Below are 27,500 nucleotides of genomic sequence, written 5' to 3'. Positions count from 1 at the left end.
TCGGAATTTTCTGAGATAGCCCCCCACTTCCCCCCAGCCGGCACCAACAATCATGCCAAGGTCTCATCCCAGTCTCATCTTTGGTTTCAAAAACAACTAAACCTCTTGACCATACCTGCATGTTTTTTGGCATTGAGGTGCTGCCACATGATTGGCTATTCACTTATTTGAATTAACGAGCAAGCGCGCAGGTGTACCCAGTAAAGCGGCCACTTTGTGTGTGTGTAATATATATATATATATATATATATATATATTATATTAATATATATATATATATATATATATATATATATATTATATTAATATATATATATATATTATATTAATATATATATATATTATATTAATATATATATATATATATATATATATATATATATATATATATATATATATATATATATATATATATATATATATATATATATATATATATATAAATAAGGAGGTACCACCTCTAGAACTTTACTGGGGACCCTCATCCTCAGAGAAGACAATAAACGTACCTCAGGGAAAGCTCAAGTTTTCCCCGGAGCTGTTTGAATCTTTTCTTCTCCCACCCCCTATAATTTACATTATATATGTACTTTATTAATAGACAGAAAAGACAGACATGATTGCATTGACGCAATATATCAAAGGTTATGAATCTCCTGCTATATATATATATATATATATATATATATATATATATATATATATATATATATATATATATATATAATCTTCTATCATACAAAATAGCTTTACATAAGGATTTATTTTAGTGGGAAAAACAGATTATCAGTTTTCCCGGCTTCGTGAAAGTTAGACGGGGACCGAGAATGCAAAACAAGTGTACCTCCGTCGGGATCGCCAGACTGAGACGCTGGAACAGGCAGGTTGCAGTCCCTGGGTCTCTTAGTGTGTCGATGAGCCAAGAAACCAGTTCATTAATGAAGCCTGTTGTACATTTGCCCCAGGGTCCATGGTCTCCTATCATACTGGGACAAAGTGCTTCGATGGACCAATTTAATATTTTAACATTAGCTCCGAAGTTACAAAGTAGTTAATTGGATAAGACTAGACAGCCTAAACTGAAGTGTGGTGGACGGGAGATGTTATAACAGGTGACGCAGCTTGGGTACACAGTCAGCCTGTCTGGTTTTCCACAATTAATTCCTCTTTCGTGTGACTTTAAGTGAGCTCATATTGAGCAAAATTTGCACCCCGTACCTGGACCGGTAAGCCAGCGGAAGGCCTCGGTCAGTTGAGCAAAAGCTCCAGCTGCGGGTCATCATATGACTAAGACCCGAGTCAGGAAACAAACACTTGTCCGGTTTCCTGACGAACCTTACCTAACCTAGCCCAACTTTGTTTGTGCCTCTTTGTTCGTCATGTTGTGTTTATCTCGTCCATGTTACCAGAGTTAGTACATGTTACCACAGCCTGCTCATGCATTGACATCCTTTACTCCATTGCATATTCGTGTTTATATTGCGAAGTCATTTTAGTCAGGTTGTAGCATCTTTTATCTCGTTGTACGTCAGTCAAAACAACCCAGTAAGCTGGAATTTGCTCACTCCTGTCAAATTATTGATTAGTAGACAGTAAGTAAACAGATGTTATAATTCAGACTAAGCTTCGTAAAATTTATTTGTATTAACAGCTTAGAAAACATAAGACAAATGATCAATAATAATGAAAAATAATAATAAATTGCTCGTAGAAGTTTCAAAATGGATTATAATCCAAAATGTTTATTGTATAATGCAACGAATGAGGTAGCAACGACTCCAAGGATCGTGGACTAGTTTGATTTATGACTAGATAATATGACTCGAGTTAGGTAGTCAAACAGGGAGATTGAATAACCGGTATTTTACGAGGTCTAATGTTTACAAGTAGCGGAGTCTACCTGGTGGGTCTGTGAGGAACTCAGTCAGGAAGGCAGTTTTCTATGGTATAAAAAAATGTGATTGAAAAGGATGATTAGATGACGGGAAGTGACTGGTAGGAGAGAAGGTAAGAGTGGTAGCATGAGAATATGAAACATATACACACACATCACACACACACACACACACACACACACACCACGCACACACCACACACACACCACACACACACCACACACACACCACACACACGCCACACACACACCACACACACACACACACACACACACACACACACACACCACACACACACACACACACACCACACACACCACACACACACACACCACACATACACACACACCACACACACACACACACACCACACACATACACACACAAACCACACACACACACACCACACACACACACACACCACAAACACACACATACGCACACACAACACACACACACAAAACACACACACCACACACACACACACACCACACACACACACACCACACACACACACCACACACACACACCACACACAAACACATACACACACACACACACACACACACACACACACACACACACCACACACACACCACACACACACCACACACACACCACACACACACACCACACACACACACACACACACACACACACACACACACCACACACACACACACACCACACACACCACACTCACCACACTGACACAGGTGCGTGCGTGTGACGAGCGGAGTTCCACAAGGGTCAGTCCTAGGGCCCGTGCTGTTTCTGGTATACGTGAATGACATGGCTGAAGTTATAGATTCAGACATGTCCCTGTTTGCAGACGATGTGAGGCTAATGCGGAGAACTCGAGTGTATGAGGATCGTTCAGGACTACAGAAGGATCTGCACAGGCTGCAAGCATGGTCCTACAATTGTTCCTGGAGATTAACCCCACTAAGTGAAGAGTCATGAAGATTGGGGAAGGTCAAAGAAGACCGCAGACAGAGTAAAGGCTAGGGGGCCAAAGACTGCAAACCTCAATCACTTAAGGAAAAATATCTTGGGGTGTGTATAATACCGAGCATATCTGAGGTGCACAACCAGATAACTGCTGCAGCATATGGGGCACTTGGCAAACCTAAGAATAGTGTTTCGACACCAGCGTAAGGTATCGTTTAAGACTCTGTTCACCATATACGACAGGTCCATATTGGAGTATGCAGCACCAGTATGGAACCCACACCTCGTGAAGCCCGTCAAGAAATTAGAGAGGATGCAAAGGTTTGCAACAAGACTAGTCCTGGAGCTAAGGAGAGTGTCCTACGAGGAGAGGTTAAGGAAAATCAACTTGACGACACTAGAGGACACGAGGCATAGGGAAGACATGATAAAGACATATAAAATACTGAGAGGAATTAGCAAAGTGGATAAGGACAGTTTGATTCAGAGATGGGACACAGCAACAGGGGGTCACAACTGGAAATTGAAGACTCAGAGGAGTCACAAGGATGTTAGGCAATATTTCTTCAGTAATAGAATTGACAGGAAGTGAAACAATCTGGAGAGTGATGTAGTGGAGGCAGGATCCATACATAGCTTTAAGAAGAGGTAACACTATAGCTCATGGAGCAGGGTGGAACAAACTCCCGAGAACAGTTATTCAGACTAAAACGTTGTGTAGTTTCAGAAATAGGTTAGATAAATACATGAGTGGGTGTGGGTGGGTGTGAGTTGGACCTGACTAGCTTGTGCTGCTGAGTCTGGTGCCGTGCTCCTTACTTGAGTGGAGGTGACCAGACTGGGTGGGTCATTGGGCTAATCCGAGGGGGGGGCTCATTGGGCTAATCCGGGGGAGGGGACATGGACCTGCTCCGCATGGGTCAGTAGGCATGTTGCAGTGTTCCTTCTTTCTTATGTTCTTATGAGAGAGTGGACATAGCGACCACCGAAAAGGCGGGACCAAACGCCGTAACTCGACCCCTGCAACTCCACACACACACACACACACACACAGACACTGGCTCCTTGAGTTTAACCCTACCAAATGCAAAGTCATGAAGATTGGGGAAGGGCAAAGAAGACCGCAGACACAATATAGTTTAGATGGCCAAAAACTGCAAACCTCACTCAAGGAAAAAGATCTGGGGGTGAGTATAACACCGAGCATATCTCCTGAGGCGCACATCAATCAGATAACTGCTGCAGCATACGGGCGCCTGGCAAACCTACGGATAGCGTTCCGATACCTCAGTAAGGATTCGTTCAAGACTCTGTATACCATTTACGTCAGGCCCATACTGGAGTATGCAGCACCAGTTTGGAATCCACACCTAGTCAAGCACGTCAAGAAATTAGAGAAAGTGCAAAGGTTTGCAACAAGACTAGTCCCAGAGCTACGGGGATTGTCCTACGAAGAAAGGTTGAGGGAAATCGGCCTGACGACACTGGAGGACAGGAGGGTCAGGGGAGACATGATAACGACATATAAAATACTGCGCGGAATAGACAAGGTGGACAAAGACGGGATGTTCCAGAGATGGGACACAGACACAAGAGGTCACAATTGGAAGTTGAAGACTCAGATGAATCAAAGGGATGTTAGGAAGTATTTCTTCAGTCATAGAGTAGTCAGGCCATGGAATAGCCTAGAAAGTGACGTAGTGGAGGCGGGAACCATACATAGTTTTAAGGCGAGGTATGATAGTGCTCATGGAGCAGGGAGAGAGAGAGGACCTAGTAGCAATCAGCGAAGAGGCGAGGCCAGGAGCTATGACTCGACCCCTGCAACCACAAATAGGTGAGTGCAAATAGGTGAGTGCACACACATACACACACACACACACACACACACACACACACACTATGCATAAAATACTGATCAAATAAACAAGAACACAATATTTGAAATTAGTATTTACAAATTTTTAAGCACAATTCAACAACCAAATAGTATTTATCAAGTGACTTAATATGCTAGTTTATTCAAGCATAGTTACAAACACTCACAAAACCGGATTACATCGCTAGAAAATGCACAACGCAGGACACCCAGAATCCTCACAGATCAAAGTCACCTTGAATATCGACTCATTGAGTACACTTTGTGATAAACAACGCTGCCAGCAAGTCATGACGCATCAGATCTTGTTAAAGCTGTTTTAAGAGAACTTGTAGGAAATTTATAATCCAATTATTTTTTCACGATAGTTACGCAGAAAGACAGAGAACAAGTATTATATAGTATGTTGAATAATGATACACTTGTGAAACACTGTCCAAAGCATTTGCAATACACAAATATGGTATCTTGCAGAAGAGACGTCAGAATGTTCTTAATTCTCCCTAATAGTAATTATTAGATTGAATGAGTATTGACGTAATATTAAAATATAATTTATTCTTTCTGAGGAGAAGTTAAGTAATTTATTTGTAAATATATACACATACACACTTCTTGTATGTAAGCTACAATATGTACTCAAGAAAAGCATTAAATGTAATGAAAAGTTTGAGAGAGGAGAAGTGATCAAGGTCCCAGGACCGAAACGTTTTCTAATAAATATGTCATAGTGTTTGCTTACGTGTCTTTCTAAACCAATGAAAAGTTTGTCGAATCTGCTGAATCGAGTGTTTGGTTCCAAGAACAAATGGATGAAACTGTCATTAGGCAGAAATGTGTGTGTGTTCTCCAATTCTTAGGACTGGAGAACACACACAAAGGATTTAGTATTCTATTTTATTAAATATTTATTAAAAATTCTACGATACGGTCATTAGTCACCATCTTCAGGATCTTCAAAATAATATATTGCTATACCATTTTTTTCACAGATTCAAATAACGAAATAAGCTTAAGAAAATAAAAAGAACCAAAGAAATATACCAAGGAGAGTAAGATGCCTAATGTGGAGGTAGGCAGGTACTGACTTCATGCATACATTGGACCAAAAGAGGATGACTAAATGAGAAAACCTACACTGGAAAGACTCGGCTATTTCAATGTCAGTATTCCAACTGCTGTAAGACTGCCATTAAGCACGGTTTTGATCTGTCTAAAATATAGACTTTAAAACTTTTTTCAATCTACCCCATATTGTGTCGTTGCTATGATTTTAATGTAATTAGTACATTATATATGTTCTTTATTGACCATCCCAAGCCTCAGCACTCATAAAAATCTGTACAATTTATCGGATGAGTGTCAATATGGATATTAAACATGGTGCTAACCAGCATGTTATGTTTTCCAATTGTTTGTAAAGAAATAAACGTCATGGATTCTTTCCCAGTATTCGTGCATGCCCAAAATACTCTGAATGCTCCTTATACAGGTTCTCAATATTATCAAGTCAGTGCTACACAAAAGAAACATCTTGCCTACATCATCTTACGTATCCACACAATATCATGCGTAGTTTTTTTCCTGGTTTATTTTTGTTATATACCGGCATGACAACTATCTCCTTCCTGGTGGCGTCCGTCCACTACCGTCATCTCGTCATGACATCTGATGCATGACTATAAATGAAAATCCTTTTCTCTCTTTGGCTAGGATGCAGACCCGGCCAAACACAAAACAAGTACCAACTCCTGTCCACCTGGGTTGGCTGCTGCAATCTAGTCCGCAGTGACTGGGTAGATCTCGATCTCTGATAGATGTTTGAACATGCCATTCCTCTGACACCTTCTGATTTCTATCTGGTAAACACATAAGCAGCCACATATGTTATCCCAGGCAAAATCGATTATATAGTGATGTATACTGAGAGTCTGTCCCGCATTGCAGCCAAACTGTGGCTTCTGCCGGAGTCTGACCAAGTGAGCCTCCGGGCTTAAATTCCTTCATTATACGGCTAAGGATCTCAATTGTGAATAAGGCGGAATTTAAGAAACAACCAAATCAAATTTGCAATTTGTAATACAGTACATAGTTTATCGCACGTTAGACGTATATTTGGTGAACTCCAAAGTGATATAGTACTACGCTAGTAGTATTTACAGTCGGCAAATTCACGTACCTTGGCTTTATGAATAATAAAGGTCACAGTACCATGGAGGGAACAATAACCTGACCTTGGCTTTCTCACTTCACCTCAGCTGTCTCCTAATTTTTCACCTCACCTTACTTCCTCTTAATCCTTTTTTTCCTCAGTCGTAATCACCTATTTGTATCTACGGGGGAAGGGGAGGGCAGAGCCCTGTTAGTGGTTTCCCGTCTTCATGATTTTATTCGTGACTTGATTATGGTTCGGAATGGTTCTAAACGTTGTTTAAAGAGTTATCTTAAATCTCTGATTGTCTTTGTGTATATGAGTGAAAGGTTATGTTCAGAAGATATCTCCCTACGCATGTTCACCAAAAACTCGCATCAGCACGAAGATTAAGAGCATGACTGAATTGCTTTGCCCTGTCTCTGGGCTTCCTGACAACGAAGGAAAAATTGCCCGAATCTTGGTATCAACAAGAACGTTGTTTACGGCACAATAGAAAACAGAGCCAGTTCATTTATTAACACTAGTTTACTAAATAAATATAATTGCATTTATTAACACTAGTTTACTAAATAAATATAGTTGCCCAATATATATTATCATCTAATTCTGTACCAATTTCTATCTCTACTTTTTACGTCCCCTCTGATCGTTTACTTCTCTTTTTTCCCTACATCATTATTCTGTTTAATTTCCATTTAACAGAAAGTAAAGGAAACGAACCTAAAATGGATGAAATAACACGAGAAATAACGTAAGTCTTATATTATAACGACATTTGGCTAATTTGATTAAGCTTACTTTGCGAGATGCTTAATGTATCTCGCTGTTTATTTGTCCATTTCTGCTTATTAACTTTTGTTGCAGGTTTCATGTTTTCCATTACTTATTCGGTTTACCTACTTTCTCTCTCTCGCCTTTCTGTTTCACTCTGTTATTCTCTAATTTTTTCCTTATTCTCTTGTCGTTTATGTCTCTCTGCATCAATTCGAGAGTGGCAGATAAACCGGAAATGCTAGGCTTGTTTCATTTAAAGTGCTGCCTCTGATCACACAGGAGAAAGAAGGAAAATGAGCATTAGTAAACTTGCTTGGGTTTCCTTCCGGAAAAAAGGAATAAAAAAGCATTCAGTGGGTTATCTTGGGTTACTGCTTGCATGTCCTCCATCACATTCGCATATTCACACACTGACACCAGAAGACGCTCAGATACGCTCACCTTTACCACCCACCTTAATCAGAACCACATCTTGACACACTGTTACATCCTTACACCCTGGCTCACCGTATACATCATCACATTATCACCAACCATAACACCCTTCCGCATTACCATTCCTGACACGCTACCATAATTTTACACAACACAACACCCTTTCACACTCTCCTGACACACTACCACACCCTCATTCAACACTACACCCTCAGCCAGCCCCACACCCTTACACACACTACGTCACCTCACACACGGCCACACCCTTAGACACCCACAATACCCCACACACCATAACAGCCTCACTACTAACCATAACTCTACTCTGACAGCCTCACACACTCTGACACATAACTAATAGCCCTACAAGTAACAGGAAGCAGTAACAAGAGGCAGGGCAGGTGACGTGCATTCTAAACATGAGCGGAGTCAAGCTACCCTCTTTAGGTATACAGATAACAGTATTTATACCTTTCTTCAGTAATCGTCGCTACTGACTCGGAAGTTCTGTCGTGGAATTATTTTAAGTGAAGCATGCATTTTCAGGGTATTATTACCTGTTTTTTTTTTATAAAGCACTAAACTGGTGCGAGTTATTCAACTGGACGAGTAGTACAGGCTCGATCCTCAGTCTGGTAACCGTGAACAAGAACTTTCCTCTAGGCAGTCAAGCTTCCTGAGTAACACCGGATGGAGGCATGAATTCTATTAACAAAAAATATAGAATACCATGATAAGCGATGCAAACGGAGTGATAAAAGCTTCTCATATTAACCATACGAGAGAGAGAGAGAGAGAGAGAGAGAGAGAGAGAGAGAGAGAGAGAGAGAGAGAGAGAGAGAGAGAGAGAGAGAGAGGAAAGAAACTATCTAACATAATTAAAACCCACACACCTCTCAGTCTCTGTGTGTAAGTCTGAGACGTGTCTGCTCGTGTAGAAATGATATCGGATAAGGACACGGGTGTTTTGAATACTAAACGGATAATCTGGACAAGGAACTCTTGCCGGTGGAGAGGACCCTGTGTGTCTGCCTCACCCAGCATATCTTACTGCTGCTAACGAAGAGGAGGGGAGGACCATGTATGTATCTTTAACTCGTCTGTCTCCTGCAGTGCCTGAGGAAGAGCTGAGGAGGATCTTGTGCCTTCTTGTAGCTCTATGCTTTCTGCTGCTCCTGGCGAAGTCAGGGAAGGACATATTTGATAAATGCAACAATTATTGCTTTCAAGTTTAAGACAATTTGACTGAGTGGCTGAGAAGGTAGGTAGGTGTGTACATTTTGTTTGACCTAAATGAATTCATATAATTTTGGTTCAGGACGAATCATAGCTCCTGGCTCTGCATTTTCACAAATTTCCATTCTTTTGGGTCGAAATGTTACCGTAGATCTCTCTTAAATATTTTAGACTTTACAATCCACAATATTCAGTGAAGCTTTAGAGTTATTGGGTATTAAAGAATGTAGAGATCTATTAAATACTGGATTGGCCTTTCGTTATTTAAGGCATCAGCATTTGCTTAGAAATTTCTGCATAAACCCCAACCCTAAACTTGGAATATTTAGGAGGTATTTGTTATGTGGGCTGTGTTGCAGATTTCAAGTAACAGTTTGAAGAATCATTTTTCATTGTAATTCAAGGTTCAGAAGATGGATAGTGAACGAAAGGAAGAACTGAAAAAAAAAATGACATCAGACTTGCTGTGTAATAAATGGTTTGGTATATTTGTTGTTGATCTTATAGTACAGACACCATGTATGAAAGTATATAATCAACCGTGCAATTAAATACCAGGTTGTGGATCTATTTTTATATTTAATCTTGGTTTAAACCTTTTAATTTGTTTACGTATTGAATTTATATCAGTGTAATTTATTCCAAATCTGATGTAACTAGCAAATTTATTTCCAGTCATTTAGTATTACCTTCTATATAAAATATTAGTTTGTTGATTATCATCCAGTTTTAACTTCGCGGTGTTTTAAAACATTTATGTCAATGTTTCATAAGATAAAAGTAGTGTTTACAGGCAACAGCACTGATTTCCTCTATTCTGTAGTATTTAGTAATTCAATTATTTATAGGATGGATATGAGGGAGACGAATATTTTGTGTCATTGTAGTGTTTTTTGAAAGCTTTCTTCATAGGTTCGGCATATACGGTAGTCGAGGGTAGGCAAGGGAGGTTCTGATGTTTAGTTAATGTTTTTGATATGTACATTAGTATTCTTGCCTACATGCAAGCAGGTAAATTTAACATCATCTGAAAGACTGTAACAATGATCTTGGATCAAATGAACGCATTCAGTGGTAGACACTTTAATCAAAATGTTCTCGTTATTCCCAGCATGAATACTCGTATGATTTATGCAGTTTAATAAGTCTCTCGACAGCACTAAGTATTACTGCGTACATGTTTTTGCGTGAGACAATGTAAACACCTGGGAAAAGCTTGTTTACGCTGGGGGTCGCGCACATTCATCTTGCTACTGAAGGCAGTGGTGACAGCTCGGCAATTTATATCTTACTCTTAATTACCGCGCTACTTGGGTTAGTTAGCAGGGGTTTCCTGCTCTTCTCCTTGTATATCATACTGACACGTGCACGTTTACTCAAGTATAAGCATTTGCTTAAACGAATGTTTTCGTGTATGATCACTCATTCGTAAATGCAAGTTCCTTCATACATGCTGTGGGAATGCAGTCTGATATACACCTGCAGAGAATTTTTGTCAGTTACGAGACGGAGCTTTCAAAGATTGGCACTATTTCCCATTTTCTTGTGTGTGTGTGTGTGTGTGTGTGTGTGTGTGTGTGTGTGTGTGTGTGTGTGTGTGTGTGTGTGTGTGTGTGTGTGTGTACTCACCTAATTGTGGTTGCAGGGGTCGATACTCAGCTCCTGGCCCCGTCTCTTCACTGATCGCTACTAGGTCCTCTCTCTCTGCTTCCTGAGCTGTCATACTTCGTCTTGAAGCTATGTATGGTTCCTGCCTCCACTACATCACTTGCTAGGCTATTCCACTTCCTGACGATTCTGTGACTGAAGAAATACTTCCTAACACCCTAATGACTCGTCTGAGTCTTCGGCTTCCAACTGTGACCCCATGTTTCTGTGTCCCCTCTTTGGAGCATCCTGTCTTTGTTCACATTATCTATTCCACACAGTATTTTGTATGTCGTTATCGTGTCTCCCCTGACCCTCCTGTCCTCCAGTGTCGTCAGTCCGATTTCCCTCAACCTTTCTTCGTAGGACATTCCCTTGAGCTCCGGAACTAGCCTTGTTGCAAACCTTTGTACTTTCTCTAGTTTCTTGACGTGCTTGACCAGGTGTGGGTTCCAAACTGGTGCTGCATACTCCAGTATGGGCCTGACGTACACAGTATACAGTGCCTTGAACGATTCCTTACTAAGGTATTGGAACGCTTTCTCAGGTTTGCCAGGCGCCCGTATGCTGCAGCAGTTATCTGGTTGATGTGTGCCTCCGGAGACGTGCTCGGTGTTTGGTCACCCCAAGATCTTTCTCCTTGAGTGAGGTTTGCAATCTTTGTCCACCTAGCCTATACTCTGTCTGGGGTCTTTTTTGCCCTTCCCCAATCTTCATGACTGCATTTGGCAGAGTTGAATTCAAGAAGCCAATTGCTGCACCACATGTCCAGCCTGTCCAGGACTCTTTGTAGTCCTGCCTGATCCTCATCTGATTTAACTCTTCTCATTAACTTCACATCATCTGCGACCAGGAACACTTCAGAGTCCATCCCTTCCATCATGTCATTCACATATATCAAAAATAGCACTGGTCCTAGGACTGAACCCTGTGATCCTCATCACGTACCATGACTCGTTGTTGCCTTCCTGTCAGGTATCTCTGATCCATTGCAGTGCCCTTCCTGTTATACGCGCTTGGTCCTCCAGCTTCTGCAATAATCTCATGTGAGAAAATATGCCGAAGGCCTTCCTGCAGTCCAGGAAAGTGCAATCAACCCACCCTTCTCGTGTGTGTGTGTGTGTGTGTGTGTGTGTGTGTGTGTGTGTGTGTGTGTGTGTGTGTGTGTGTGTGTGTGTGTGTGTGTGGTGCCGAATAAGTAAAATTGATCAATTAGCAAGAACTCATTTAAAATTAAGTCCTTTCTAAAATTTTCTCTTTTACGTTTAAAGATGTATTAATAATTTTGTACCAAAAGAACCTTAGAAAACTTACCTAACCTTATTATAACAAGCGCAGTTTAATTTAGTGTACTCCAACTAAACATATTTTACATAAGTTTACAATAATTTAATAATAAACAAACACAATGAAATATATTTTTTCGTTAGCTTCAGAATGATTTTTACATCGTAAGTTTTACCTATTCGGCACGATATATATATATATATATATATATATATATATATATATATATATATATATATATATATATATATATATATATATATATATATTAGTGATAGATATTAAGAATAATGCTAAAATATTTGTTAATATTTTAAAATCTATGTTTAGGGCTCAGATCATCACCAACTACCCTCCCCCTCCCCACTGTCCGTTCTAAGACGAAGTCTCCTAAATTGTCAAGTGAATATGGCATGATCAAGAAATGTTAAGAAAAACACAGGAAAATGAAGGTAAGTGTAACCTGAAAAAGAAGTTAGTTGATGTTCTTATAACAATTTCGAGATCTCAGAGAAACGATATCATAAGTAAATTGTTTTAACACATTTTGATAAAACCTGTATTATAGTTTTCATGCGAGTTATGATATCAAGCGATAGTTATATACTATGGATTAGCTAATAACTTTTTTATGCTACAATAAAATAATAAGTTTTTAACAGCACACCTGAATCTTTTTTTCTTTATTAAAGTGAGTTTTGGAGCAGTGGAAAGCTCGGTAAATCCTGGCTGTTGCTTGTTTTTGCTGTGTGAGAGATCTGAAAGTGGGCAGCGGGGCTGTTGTTCGTGTGTCGTTAGAGGCAGTAACTCCTCCGATCATGTCCTGATGGCGGGGTGAAGGCAGGCAGGTGAGTAATTTTTCTGAGGGATGAACTCCTTGTCGGGTCGCTTCCAGGAGTGAGAAATCGCTGAGGTAAAATCTGCTGCATTCCTGGAAGGCTAAATTTTGTATATGATTTACTGCCCTGCAGTAGTTATGACTTGGTTATTGAGGTCAGCGGGTCGCAGGGAAGTTGACAACGCCTTTTAGGAGAGAAATATTTTTATGAGCAGCTATTAAGCCTTATGCAGTTTAAAGGCTTGGTGTTGATACCTGCTTGCTCGAACATTGAGAACATATGCAGTCATGCATGCATTAAAGTTAAAGGCTTTTTTTTTTATAAAGAGACCACAGCAAAGGCAAACCTGCTCACTCATTAATGCTTTGTCAGTGATAGTGTCCAGAAGGCTACCTCAGCAGACGTTTCCTAAGGAGCTGGTAATCTGAGATGCAAGAAAAGAAAGACAGGGTGACTGTATTTTTTTTCTTTAAGATACTGAGGGAGGGAGGACTTCCTCGATGCACGTGACATGCTTTTGCTCCCCAAAACCGGAGATTCCCTTCCCTTCCCTTCCCTTCCTCTTCCCTGGATCGTACATAATTACCTCCATTACACCCAGGCGCTGTGTAACCTTTACAGGTTTAGCACTCTCCACTGAATGCTTAACTGTGGAATGAAAAACAGTACCACAGTTTGGTATTTTAATTTAGAATCTGGATGAGACCTGACATAAATGAGAAGAGACTGCGGTGTATTGCGTGACCTTACCTGAAAAACATCTACGTCTAGTGACGTTGAAAGCTGGGTTGTATAATAAAATAAATCACTTCTGGTAGCCAAGAATATTGAAATGGCCTCATATTCGCATATAGTTATTAACAATGACTTATTTGCATTTATATTTGTCTCTTTGTTCTTATGTATTAATGCACATTCATTGTTGAAATATACATGTATACATTATCGAAAGACATGTTTTTTTTTCTATGTAACGTGAAAACTGCCTCAAGGCTACACATATTTAAAACCACTTAACAAATAATATTAGGAAAAGATTGCTCATGAACTGAGGAAGGTAACAGATCTTATATCGTAAAAATGTATGGTAGGTATATCTTAGCCTACCACTGTAACACCAATTTGAAATTTAAAAACTGTGATAATTCGTACAAGAGGAAGATATAAACTCGTACAACATAGGATATTTATTAAAGGAAGCCTTTCTCAGTTTCTTCTTCAGTCGTAGGACTTAAGGGACCACTTGGAGAGAAAAGATAATAAGCGACCTAGATTTTACATGTGTGTTTATCCCCACGGTGAGAGCAGAAACCCTAGACGAGGCGCAAGAAAGAGATGATCCCTTGTTGTTCCTTTAGCCGTTAAGGAAACCTATCATCGGTGGTTTTTTTTTGGGGGGAGGGGGGAAGGAGGTACCTTGAAGCTCGTGAGGGGCTCATGATCCTTGTCCTTGAATCATATCTCTTTACCTCCCATTCCCCAAGTGCTTTACGACCAATGCGGGTTTAGTGCTTCGTAAAGGGTTTAATAAAAAGAATAATCGCCGAGCAAAGTCAAGAGGCGCGGGTGTTCAGTCGTTAGATGATCAGTCCGGTGACAACGACACTGTAACAGAGGCACGGTGAGACGTTGGTGCCTCACCACACTTGCGAAGGCGGTGCGCCCGCTGGTTTTACAGTGAAACACGGCAGAATGACCGCTGGCTTTGTTGGAAAGCCGATGGGGTTACAGCGGACTAGGGCAGAACGACCGCTGGGTTGACTGGAAAGTCACTGGCTCTGTGGTTGACCATGGCAGAACGATCCCCGGGATGATTGAAGGCCAGTGGCTCTGTGGTTGACTATGGCAGAACGACCGCTGGCTGGCTAGGAAAGCAAGACACGAAGACACTGAGGCGAGCAAGCCATTATCAAAACAAATATCGATAACACTTTCCTTGAGGGACAGATTTTGAAAGATTTCTAGTTCACGTATTAAAAAAATGATTAGCTTTAGAAAGATTCTGATGCTTAAATATAAAAGCTTAAGGTTATGTTGCTGCGGAACAAGACCCATTAAACGACACCTTAGAAGTGAGCAGTGTAGAGGTCGTGCAGCGCCAGGAATGATAGATAAACAGGGTCGATACAGTGCAGGGAGAGTAGCTTCAATTCAATAGATCAAGATCCTCCTGCAAGAATCAAGACTTCTCCACTGAAAGGCAGAGTTTCTAAAGGAGTCCTTTTATGAACAACATATAATTGCTATTCATTTATTGTGTAACAGATATGTTGGTTGCTCCTTCAAAGTTCATATGAACGGATAAATTGTGAAGGAAATATTCGGTTTATGGTATAAGCTCATATTAGGGCAACACTTCCTTAGCAAAACTTTGTCCCAGCATAAGCTTATTCCGCAACTTGACTTTTCTTCACTATTATCGACCGTATGCCATTTGGATCCACTGATAAATCATTTTTTGTTGGTATCCATCTATTCCATCACGTCTTCCTCGGTTCACCTCCGAAGGATAAGAATCTATACCTTCCATTTATTACAGATGTCGTGACAGCCTCCGTCTTGTGCAAGTGTAATGCAAGAGGTACAACACGCCTCGTTACTCTACCTAGATGCTCATCAATACTAAACTAAGTAATCAATATGTGCTTCTGGATATTTGTCTTTTCTTTCAATCTTCATATAGTATTGGGTTATTTTCTTTTTAACTAATGCTGTACTATAGTTTCCTATTTTTGCAGTTTTTGTATGTGTTCCTTATGAGAGTATTTACCATTATGTCAGTTCCCTTATTGTAAAGTTTACAATCCCGCCAGTCTGTACTTTCGAGAACACATAAATCTCTCGAGTTACTGCAAGAGCACACCATTTGCGGCGATTTTATGTCTTGCTTTGTTGGAGCCGCCTCTCGCAACGCCGATACCCAGCCCACACCTTGATGCATCATGCTAACAGCGACATCAAGCCACAGGTCTTGGTGTTTCATCTGCAGGTGTGACGCTGCTCGCACCTTGATACATCATGTAGTCAGAGACCTTGGCTAGAGCTCTTGGTGTTTCTCCAGAAGATGTGACGCGTTGTCCATCTTGGTGTGTTATGCATCCAGCGATCTCAGATTATTATTATTATTATAATCAAAAAGAAGCGCTAAGCCACAAGGGCTATACAGCTAGCGATCTCAGAGTGGGTCTTGGTGTTCCTTCTGAAAAAGCATCACCCTAAGAGGATTTGAATTTAAAGAGGAGCTAAAGGTCGATGTCGCGAGTCATAAAGATCGATGATTTTTCGATGTGTGTATAACAGTTACTTGGAGTAATTGATACAGGCAACAGGAAGAGCGAATGCAGTTCAGCGTTACTCATCAATATACAGGTATTATACTTAGTGGTTTTCATCCAGAGTTTGTTAACTCGGGAATCATATAATGAGGGAAGGAAATGAAACACCTCTTTAAGAGAAACTCCAACTATAACATTTCAATAATAGTGGCCACATTGTAATGAATGGATACTTGGATATCTGGCGAATAACTTTATGCCTTCAGAAACACAAAAAGATAATCTTTAAGAAATAGAATAGCGATGAACTCTTCTAGAAATATAACTGTTACAACATATGATAAGTTGTCTTTAGAAATACATCTGCTGCAATAACTAATAATATGCGGTTTTTTAAGATGCAGCTGCCACCATTTCGTCGCGAGGGAAAAGTTTGGGGCATCGATTCTTGGAAGCTGCAGCTGGGATTTTTTCGACCTTTTCCTATTGTGTTTGCAGGAGTGGTATAAGGATGGAATTGCTTTTGGCGTAGAGGCAGTGGAGTATCAGTAAAGGGAATGGTAGTGTTAGTGAAGAGTGTGATAGTGGTGCTACAAGTGTAGGGGTGTCGAGCTCTCTGTTCCTCTATCACTCATTCCCGCGTCACCACAACTACTCGTGTGCCCACGTACTTGGAGTCTACCTGGAGGGCATTCCGGGGATCAACGCCCCCGCGGCCCTGTCCACTACCAGGCCTCCCGGTGGATCACGGCCTGATCAATGAGGCTGTTACTGCTGGCCGCACGCAACCCAAAGTACGAACCACAGCCCGGCTGATCCGGCACCGCCTTTAGGTATCTGTCGCAACATTACTTTTAGGAAAATCAGTTATGTAAACGTGCAACACCACTTTTTTCACTTTTTTTAAGAATGGGTCATTTAGTCCTTTTCTCGCTACCTATTAGACGAGTCCATCTATGTGCATGCCATGTTTGTACTCTGTTCCTGCTAGGTGCGAGGACTTCCCTTTACAAATGCGATCTGTCTACTTGCAATTCATAATTTTACATAAAGTTGTATTATTGATAAGCTATATTGCATTATGAATTATGTTACACATCATCTTAAAAATACATTAAATAATAAATTGTTACATTATATTATAAATGAATCCTTACATTGTTAAAAACAAAGTTAAATATTTTCATTATTAAAATTAGTATAATATAACAAATCTTTAACGAGACAAAGTTTCTCTTACTCGTCATGGCTTTCTCGTCTCTAGGTATATTTTCATAACAGATTTTTGTCGGTACTGTCTTCCACCCATCTTTAAGATCCTCGTGTAGTCGACTGCCTTAAACCTATTGAGCTAACTGTACAACAACAATAATAATAATAATAATAATAATAATAATAATAATAATAATAATGCATGCTAAACACATGTGGGTCATTCAGGGCAAGACGTAGTGGAGGCTTGATACACCATCTGCTGAGAGCGACACGTACGTGCTTCCTGTTTGTACATCACATAAGCTGCAAAGTAAAGATGCAGGAGCCACACTTGACCAGTCCTCAAAAAAAATCTTCATAATGTTTACCATTTAATATTTACATATAGACTGCTGATCACTTTGCCACCTGGTGGCTGTCTCGTACAGGAACTGTAGTTCAACATTTATAAGCTTGTGTGTGTGCTTTCTTGCCTACGTACCTTGCATGTCAAATATTCTTATTCTTCATATCATACGATCTTAGTACCTTGTACTTCATAATTATGCCTCTTCTCGTTGGTCACTGTTCTTCCTTCATTGAGTGTAGCCCTGCTCGTTTAATACCACTGTAGACAAGTAGTCTAAGTACTGAGCGTGGCCTACTTGTCTACAGTGGTTCACGAAACACCATGAACAACAACTGTCACTTAAATCCTGTTCCTGCCACCACACAAATACAGTTCCCTCCGGAACGTGGTAAAAAGACACCTATTTCAGGGCAAGTCTTTATTTAGATATCGTTTCGATCACAGGTGAGTTTTTTCAAGTCACGAGCGAAATATCAAAATTAAGTCTTGCTATGGTTCAAGCATCTTTCTTTTGCTATATCAAGTCATGTCTCAGCAGCAACAATTTCTTGCTCCTACCATCTATTCTAAGCTCAAAAATTCCCCTACCTCTATTATTTATGCAGTCATTATATTTCTGTTCTAAAAGATAGAATAAGGATTAAGGATTAAGACGACGAGAACTGTCGTGAGATGGGAAGGAAGAAGGATAAGGAAGGATGGAAATAACTGGAAAAGGATGGGAAGGAGAGGAAGAGGAGGAATCAAGGCAAGTGTCCCAACCACTTTGGGATATGTGGTAACGAAGTACTGGAGGCGTAGATGGAGAGGCTTGAATGATGTCGTTGCTTGGTTCACTAGGAGAGGATGGCGAATAACACAAACTGTCATCATCGGCCCCTAAGCCTCTGAGGTTCATCAAACAGTGATACCTCAGAGAGGGAGTTCTCCTTCAGTACCTAATTCCTTTATACCAGTCACTGTTCCATCACCTCTCGAGGGCCCATCAAGGCCTCCGTCGACCCTTGACGTAAACACACCCGACCTTTCACGACCAAGACCTTGAGGCGTAAATGATTCTCCATTATTAAATCTGATACCAGACAATTGAATTCTATATCTGAAGCAGGACCTCAGCGGGGACAAAACCCATCCTTTCGTAATTGGTATGCAGTCAAAAATATTTATCATAAATTTCATCCTTGAAGCAACAATTTATCACATCTGCGAAAGTTTTTTTTTCCTTCTGGGGCTTTTATTAACCGGAGTGAGGACAAAAATTATAATAATTTGGAAAATGAATAAAGTTAGTTTATTTGTTCGGCATTAATTATAGCCAAAGCTTCAAGGAATTAGACTCTCGCTCTTTATTTCAATTTCAGATAAATAAATTTTCCAGAGAATAACTTTAAGCTTCAGCTAACTCATAACTTCATACATCACACGGAAGTTAGTGTATATTTTGGAAAGAAAATAATAATAATAACCAGCTCATAAGCATCCAGACTAGTGAGCAATATATAACATGTGTGTGTGTATGCTAGTGAGCTCTAAAGTTCCTCAAAGAGCTGGGTGAAAAGCTCATCATAGAAACCAAGGACCACAGGGCGACCAGCTTCCTCTTTCAGAGACTCAGTGTTGCGATCCAGAGAGGAAATGCCTGCAACATTCTGGGCACACGGCCCACCGCAGGGGAGCTGGACGAAGTATTCGAGATGTAGCTCTGAGTTACCTATGTTGTTTTACTTTCTGTTGTATTTTTGTGAATATTTGGGCAATGTATTTTGTCTTTAAATAAAGCATACTTGAAATATAGGGGGCGGCAGGAGAAAATTATCAAACAGCTTCAGGAAGAACCTTGAGTTTTCCTTGAAGCAAGTTTATTTTTTTCTCTGAGGATGAGGGTCCCCAGAACAGTTCTAGAGGTGGTACCTCCCTATATATATATATATATATATATATATATATATATATATATATATATATATATATATATATATATATATATATATATATATACATATATATATATATATATATATATATACATATATATATATATATATATATATATATATATATATATATAATATATATATATATATATATATATATATATATATATATATATATATATATATATATATATATATAATGTCGTGCCGAATAGGCAGAACTTGGGATCTTGGCTTAAATAGCAACGCTCATTTTGCCATATAGGACAAGTGAAAATTTGTGTATGCAATAATTTCGCCAAAATCATTCTGAACCTAACGAAAAAAATATATTTCACTTTGTTTAGCATTAAATTATTGTAAGCAAATGTAAAATATATATAGTTGGGTTAGGCTAAAATAAATTTTTCTTGTTATAATAAGATTAGGTAAGTTTTTTAAGATTCTTTTGGTGCAAAATTATAAATTTTTACATCAACATTAATGAAAAAATATATCTTTAAACGTAGAGAAAATTTCAGAAAGGACTTAATTTTAAATGATTTCTTGCTAATTGACCAGTTTTACATATTCTGCACGACATGTATATATATATATATATATATATATATATATATATATATATATATATATATATATATATGTATATATATTATATATATATATATATATATATTATATATATATATATATATATATATATATATATATATATATATATATATATATATATATATGTCGTGCCGAATATGTAAAACTGGTCAATTAGCAAGAACTCATTTAAAATTAAGTCCTTTCTAAAATTTTCTCTTATACATTTAAAGATATATTTTTTTCATTAATGTTGATGTAAAAATTTATAATTTTGCACCAAAAGGAACTTAGAAAACTTACCTAACCTTATTATAACTAGAACAATTTATTTTAGCCTAACCCAACTAAATATATTTTAGATTTGTTTACAATAATTTAATACTAAACAAACACAGTGAAATATATTTTTTTCGTTAGGTTCAGAATGATTTTGGCGAAATTATTGCATACACAAATTTTCACTTGTCCTATATGGCAAGATGAGCGTTGCTATTTAAGCCAAGATCGCAAGTTCTGCCTATTCGGCACGACATATATATATATATATATATACACACATTAATGCCGTGCCTAATAGGTAAAACTTGCGATTTTGGCTTCAATAGCAACGCTTTTCTTGCCGAATATGACAAGCGAAAATGTGTATGCAATAATTTAACAAAAATCATTTTGAATCTAACGAAAAAAATATATTTCTTTGTGTTTATATTGCAAATTTACCTAAAATATATTTAGTTGGATTAGGTTAAATTAGATTGCGCTTTTTATAATAATGTTAGGTAACTTTTCTAAGGTTCTTTTGGTACAAAATTATTAATTTTTACATTAACATAAATGAAAAAAAATTACCTTTACACGTATAAGAGAAAATTTTAGAAAGTACATAAATTTTAAAGGAGTGTTTGGTAATTGACCAATTTTACTTATTCAGCACGACACACACACACACACACACACACACATCTCTAGAACTGTCCTGGGGACCCTAATACTCAGAGAAGAGAATAAACGTACTTCAGGGAAAACTCGAGGTTCTCCCTAGAGCTGTCTGAATACATTCTTCTCCTACCACCCCTTAGACAGAATACATTGACAAAAAAAATACAAGCATGAATACAATGGTACATTATATCAAAATTTATGAATTTCCTCCAGCTCCTCTGAAGTCCAACGCGAGCCAATTATGCAGGTAGCGTTTCCTCTCTGGATGGCCACACTGAGGCGCTGGAACATGAAAGTGGCCGCTCCCGGGTCCCTGGTGGTGTCGATGAGTCTGGAACCCAGTTCTTTAAGGAAGCGTGTGGCGTTTTTTCCCCATGATCCCAGGGTCTTTGATTCCACAGGGACAAATTGATACTGTTGGCTTATGTCCCTGTGCTTGCCGCTCGCCGATATATATTTATAGAAAAGGAGAGAGAGAGAGTGAGATCACGAGCCAGTGGTTCTTCAGGGGCCAGTTCAAAGCACTCTCACTAGGCCATTCCTCCTTAATTAAAAGAATTATTGCATTCGCTACCTATAATGGCTGCGGAATTTGTAGCGACCTAATGCAGTCCATCAGACGTTTTACAATGAGCAACCCACAGGGATCCAGTAAGTGATGTGATTAGCTCCTGTCTCCTATTGTCATCTATGAGCTATCGAGCGTAACAGAAAAGCATTAGTTCGAGGTCCCGGGAAACACTCTGAATTGTTACTAGAATTTATTGCGTTAAACTGCTCATAGAAGACAACTGGGGACAAAAGCTAGTCACACCACCTGGCTTGATCGCTGTGGGTTACTGGCTATTAAACGACAGATGGATCGCGGTTAGGGTTACTTCGAATTCCACTGCTACAACAAGTAGCAGGATTCCAAGTAATCTTTTAAGGTGAGATGGCCAAGTGTCACTACTTTATACTATCATTGGACTGACTATCGGTGTGTGTGTGTGTGTGTGTGTGTGGATGGATGGGTTTGGGTGAGTGAGTGTGGATTTGTACCATTAGTATATCACCGGGACTGTGGTAATGACGCCAGATCCAGGATGGGTTCTCTCGTAAATTCACTTCCAGTACCGGGAATGGGAAACTTGCTTATACTGGGGCGTTTCTGGTCCCAGAATAGTAAGTGGACAACGTTTCCCTGATGGGGATCTGGTCTGAAGACCTAATCAGGGCAAACCTACCCTTGCTAGGAAACTGTTCAGATCAAATCTTCACCCAGGAAGAGGATTAGGCAACTAGCCCTTCCTGAGGACCTGGTCTGGGGACCTGGTCAGGTCTTAGTTCTGTGAGTGAATAATTGACACTAACTACGGTTCTTAGTCTGGAAACCTAATCTGCCCCCAGTATGATATACAACTTACCCTTGTTTAGAGATCTGGTCGGATTAAGTGCGGTTACTGAACGCGTCATTCTTACTGGTGACTAAGTATATACAAAAAAATTAGACTGATGTAGCTATACTTAATCTAACCTCAAAATACGCATTTAGGTGATAGAGACCGTGTTAATAAAAAATGAAAATAAAGTACCAACAGTGCTGGTGCCCGTTGGATTGAAGTAAGTCGGGCTAGTCTTTCGAGAAAAATTATTAATTATTCGTTGGTGCCTTTAATACTCAAGGCACCAACGATCCCAGCAGCGTACTCGAGGCATTAATGTTTACAGTGCTCGCATGGGCGCGGTCTTTGTGCGATGAACCTCAAAGGCAAAGATTCGATTTGTTTTATAATCAGAGGGAGGAATTAATGCAGATGACTTGCAGCGTCTTGCAGGCAGCTTGCTCAGTGCCTCCGCTCGTCCCCCACCTTCAGATTCATCTGTAAAAAAAGAAGAATTATGATAATAACTTCTCCAAGGCATCTTGTTTCCCGTTCGATAACGGGAGCTGATTTCTGCGAGAGGATTTAATGATGAGATCTTTCACATTTAGCACTCCTGTAAAGTTAGGGAATTCTTTATTTACATGACTATTACTATTACCAGTCTTAATATTACTGCTACAACCCGAGTTATTATTACTATTACTACTACAAATACTCCTACTGCAACTACTACTACAACTACTACTGTAACTACTACTGCAACTACTACTGCAACTACTACTGCAACTACTACTGCAACTACTACTGCAACTACTACAACAACAACTACCACTACTACAACAACTACTACTACTACTACTACAATACTACTACTACTACTACTACAATACTACTACTACTACTACTACTACTACTACTACAACTACTACTACTACTACTACAACTACTACTACTACTACTACAACTACTACTACTACTACTACAACTACTACTACTACAACAACTACTAATACTACTACTACAACAACTACTACTACTACTACAACAACTACTACTACTACTACTACTACTACTACAACTACTACTACTACTGCTACAACAACTACTACTACTACTACTACTACTACTACAACAACTACTTCAACAACTTCTACTACTATAAATGCGACAAATATTTCTACTGCTGCTGCTAATAATAAAAGAAAATATGTTAAAATTATTATTTTTATTCTCTGATTCATCAAAAAAAAGAATATCAATGGTTACAAATGTACATAATCCATGTATTACTTCCAGAGAACAAGCATTTAGAGCAAGATAGTCCCTAGAGTTACATACCTCTTGGTGGATATCTTTGATATTTGATATAAACCTAAAAAAAAATACCTTTTCTTAAAAGATGTAGGTGATCTAGATTTGTTCGGAAAATTTTGATTCATAAAACTGGGATAAAGTCCCCTTGAGCGGCATAAACGTTTTATTGTTCACTTCTCTGGTGATCAATGAGGGAAAAATAAGTTTCTATGAGCACTGTGAGATGCACACTAAGATATACTCATCTTTCCATCAACATAGAGATATGCATCTCTCTCGGTGTATTTACACTCATATACACGTTTCAATATACACTAAAGATATACCTCTCTGTGTTATGAATTTGAAAAAAAAATCTTCTATTACTATAATATGACATAAAATGTCGGAGTGACGATTCTGATTATTTATTCAAATTTTTATTTTAACTATTATTTATGGATTTAATTTTTATTTTAACTTTATGTATTTCATTTTTATTTAACTTTTACGTATATCCAGGTATATTTTCCGCTTTTTAAGTTCATTTCCAAGGAATTGAACTTATCCTCCTCTTTCGTGGATCGAACCTTATTGTTTATTATTTCTCAGATACTGTATGACCCCGAAGTATTTAACGCTCTCGTGATTATATTGGAGATAATTTACATTATTCATCATTTACGTTTTTTTTTTTTTGTAACCCTGACGGATTTAGTGATCACCCACGGATATGGTAATAATTTTGAGAGATCGATTTTTTAATGACTCGAGATATATGAGAAAAGCGTATTAAAAAACACCGATATATCCAAAAAAATAAGACCCATGTATGAAAAAATATGAAATAAAAGCGAGCAAAAGATAATTATCAGTCACGGGAAATATATACAAAATTGAACACTAACGTAAGAACCAAAATAAAAAAAAAAACATTTTTCTATTTTGAATATGGAAACTGCTAAGCCCCTGAGGGTTATCCAACTCAAGCAATGTTTGAGGTCGATAATCCTTCCGCTAAGGGCTGTAGGCTCGACCCTCCTTCCGCTAATCTTGAGACAAACACGCTGCCTAGTTGTGCTCGCCTTAGTATGTAAGGAACTTGGAGAGCAGCGGCCTCCATATAGTGAGTCCTGGGTATTTTGTATGACTCTAATTAGATTACCAGTAATGTTTATATTGTCTTTGTCAGGTCAGTATATACATTACAGTATATACACTACTTGCGATAAAAGATTCACTGAACCCAGTTCTACAGGCGCTTTGATTCTCAAGGGTGAAGCGCATTCAATAAAAATAATAATAATAATAAGATATGAGTTAATGGAGACAAATGGTTTATGGGACTTGACGAGTTGATGGAGTGTGAGCAGGGTAATATTTTGTAAAGTGATTCAGGGAAACCGGTTAGCTGGACTTGGGTCCTGGATGTGGGAGGTACAATGCCTGCACTTTAAATGAGGGGTTTGGGATACTGGCTGTTTGGAGTGACATCTGAGCTGTCATATCTGGACACAAGTGTAAAGACAGTGATTATGTGTGAATGATGGTGAAAAGGCTGAATGATGGTGAAAGTGATTCTTTTTTGGTTCACCCTGCCTCGGTGGCAGACGTCCGACATGTTGAATAATAATAATAATAATAATAATAATAATAATAATAATAATAATAATAATAATAATAATTAATAATAATAATAAATATAATAATAATAATAATGGAGTGGTTGGTGCAATTATTTAATAAATGTATGGAAGAGGGTAAGGTACCTAGGGATTGGCAGAGAGCATGCATAGTTCCTTTGTATAAAGGCAAAGGGGATAAAAGAGAGTGCAAAAATTATAGGGGGATAAGTCTGTTGAGTATACCTGGCAAAGTGTATGGTAGAGTTATTATTGAAAGAATTAAGAGTAATACGGAGAATAGGATAGCAGATGAACAAGGAGGCTTTAGGAAAGGTAGGGGGTGTGTGGACCAGGTGTTTACAGTGAAACATATAAGTGAACAGTATTTAGATAAGGCTAAAGAGGTCTTTGTGGCATTTATGGATTTGGAAAAGGCGTATGACAGGGTGGATAGGGGGGCAATGTGGCAGATGTTGCAGGTGTATGGTGTAGGAGGTAGGTTACTGAAAGCAGTGAAGAGTTTTTACGAGGATAGTGAGGCTCAAGTTAGAGTATGTAGGAAAGAGGGAAATTATTTCCCAGTAAAAGTAGGCCTTAGACAAGGATGTGTGATGTCACCGTGGTTGTTTAATATATTTATAGATGGGGTTGTAAGAGAAGTAAATGTGAGGGTCTTGGCAAGAGGCGTGGAGTTAAAAGATAAAGAATCACACATAAAGTGGGAGTTGTCACAGTTGCTCTTTGCTGATGACACTGTGCTCTAGGGAGATTCTGAAGAGAAGTTACAGAGATTGGTGGATGAATTTGGTAGGGTGTGCAAAAGAAGAAAATTGAAAGTGAATACAGGAAAGAGTAAGGTTATGAGGATAAAAAGATTAGGTGATGAAAGATTGGATATCAGATTGGAGGGAGAGAGTATGGAGGAGGTGAATGTATTCAGATATTTGGGAGTGGACGTGTCAGCGGATGGGTCTATGAAAGATGAGGTGAATCATAGAATTGATGAGGGGAAAAGGGTGAGTGGTGCACTTAGGAGTCTGTGGAGACAAAGAACTTTGTCCTTGGAGGCAAAGAGGGGAATGTATGAGAGTATAGTTTTACCAACGCTCTTATATGGGTGTGAAGCATGAGTGATGAATGTTGCAGCGAGGAGAAGGCTGGAGGCAGTGGAGATGTCATGTCTGAGAGCAATGTGTGGTGTGAATATCATGCAGAGAATTCGTAGTTTGGAAGTTAGGAGGAAGTGCGGGATTACCAAAACTGTTGTCCAGAGGGCTGAGGAAGGGTTGTTGAGGTGGTTCGGACATGTGGAGAGAATGGAGCGAAACAGAATAACTTCAAGAGTGCATCAGTCTGTAGTGGAAGGAAGGCGGGGTAGGGGTCGGCCTAGGAAAGGTTGGAGGGAGGGGGTAAAGGAGGTTTTGTGTGCGAGGGGCTTGGACTTCCAGCAGGCATGCGTGAGCGTGTTTGATAGGAGTGAATGGAGACAAATGGTTTTTAATACTTGACGTGCTGTTGGAGTGTGAGCAAAGTAACATTTATGAAGGGGTTCAGGGAAACCGGCAGGCCGGACTTGAGTCCTGGAGATGGGAAGTACAGTGCCTGCACTCTGAAGGAGGGGTGTTAATGATGCAGTTTAAAAACTGTAGTGTAAAGCACCCTTCTGGCAAGACAGTGATGGAGTGAATGATGGTGAAAGTTTTTCTTTTTCGGGCCACCCTGCCTTGGTGGGAATCGGTCAGTGTGATAAAAAAAAATAATAAATCACCTTATATAAGAAGAATGAAACAACACGAAGAGCAATAAAG

The sequence above is a fragment of the Cherax quadricarinatus genome, chromosome 53, assembly GCF_038502225.1.
Source record: "Cherax quadricarinatus isolate ZL_2023a chromosome 53, ASM3850222v1, whole genome shotgun sequence".
Taxonomy (NCBI): Eukaryota; Metazoa; Arthropoda; class Malacostraca; order Decapoda; family Parastacidae; genus Cherax; species Cherax quadricarinatus.
The sequence above is the reverse complement of the archived record's forward strand: the minus strand, read 5'-3'. Positions refer to the sequence as shown.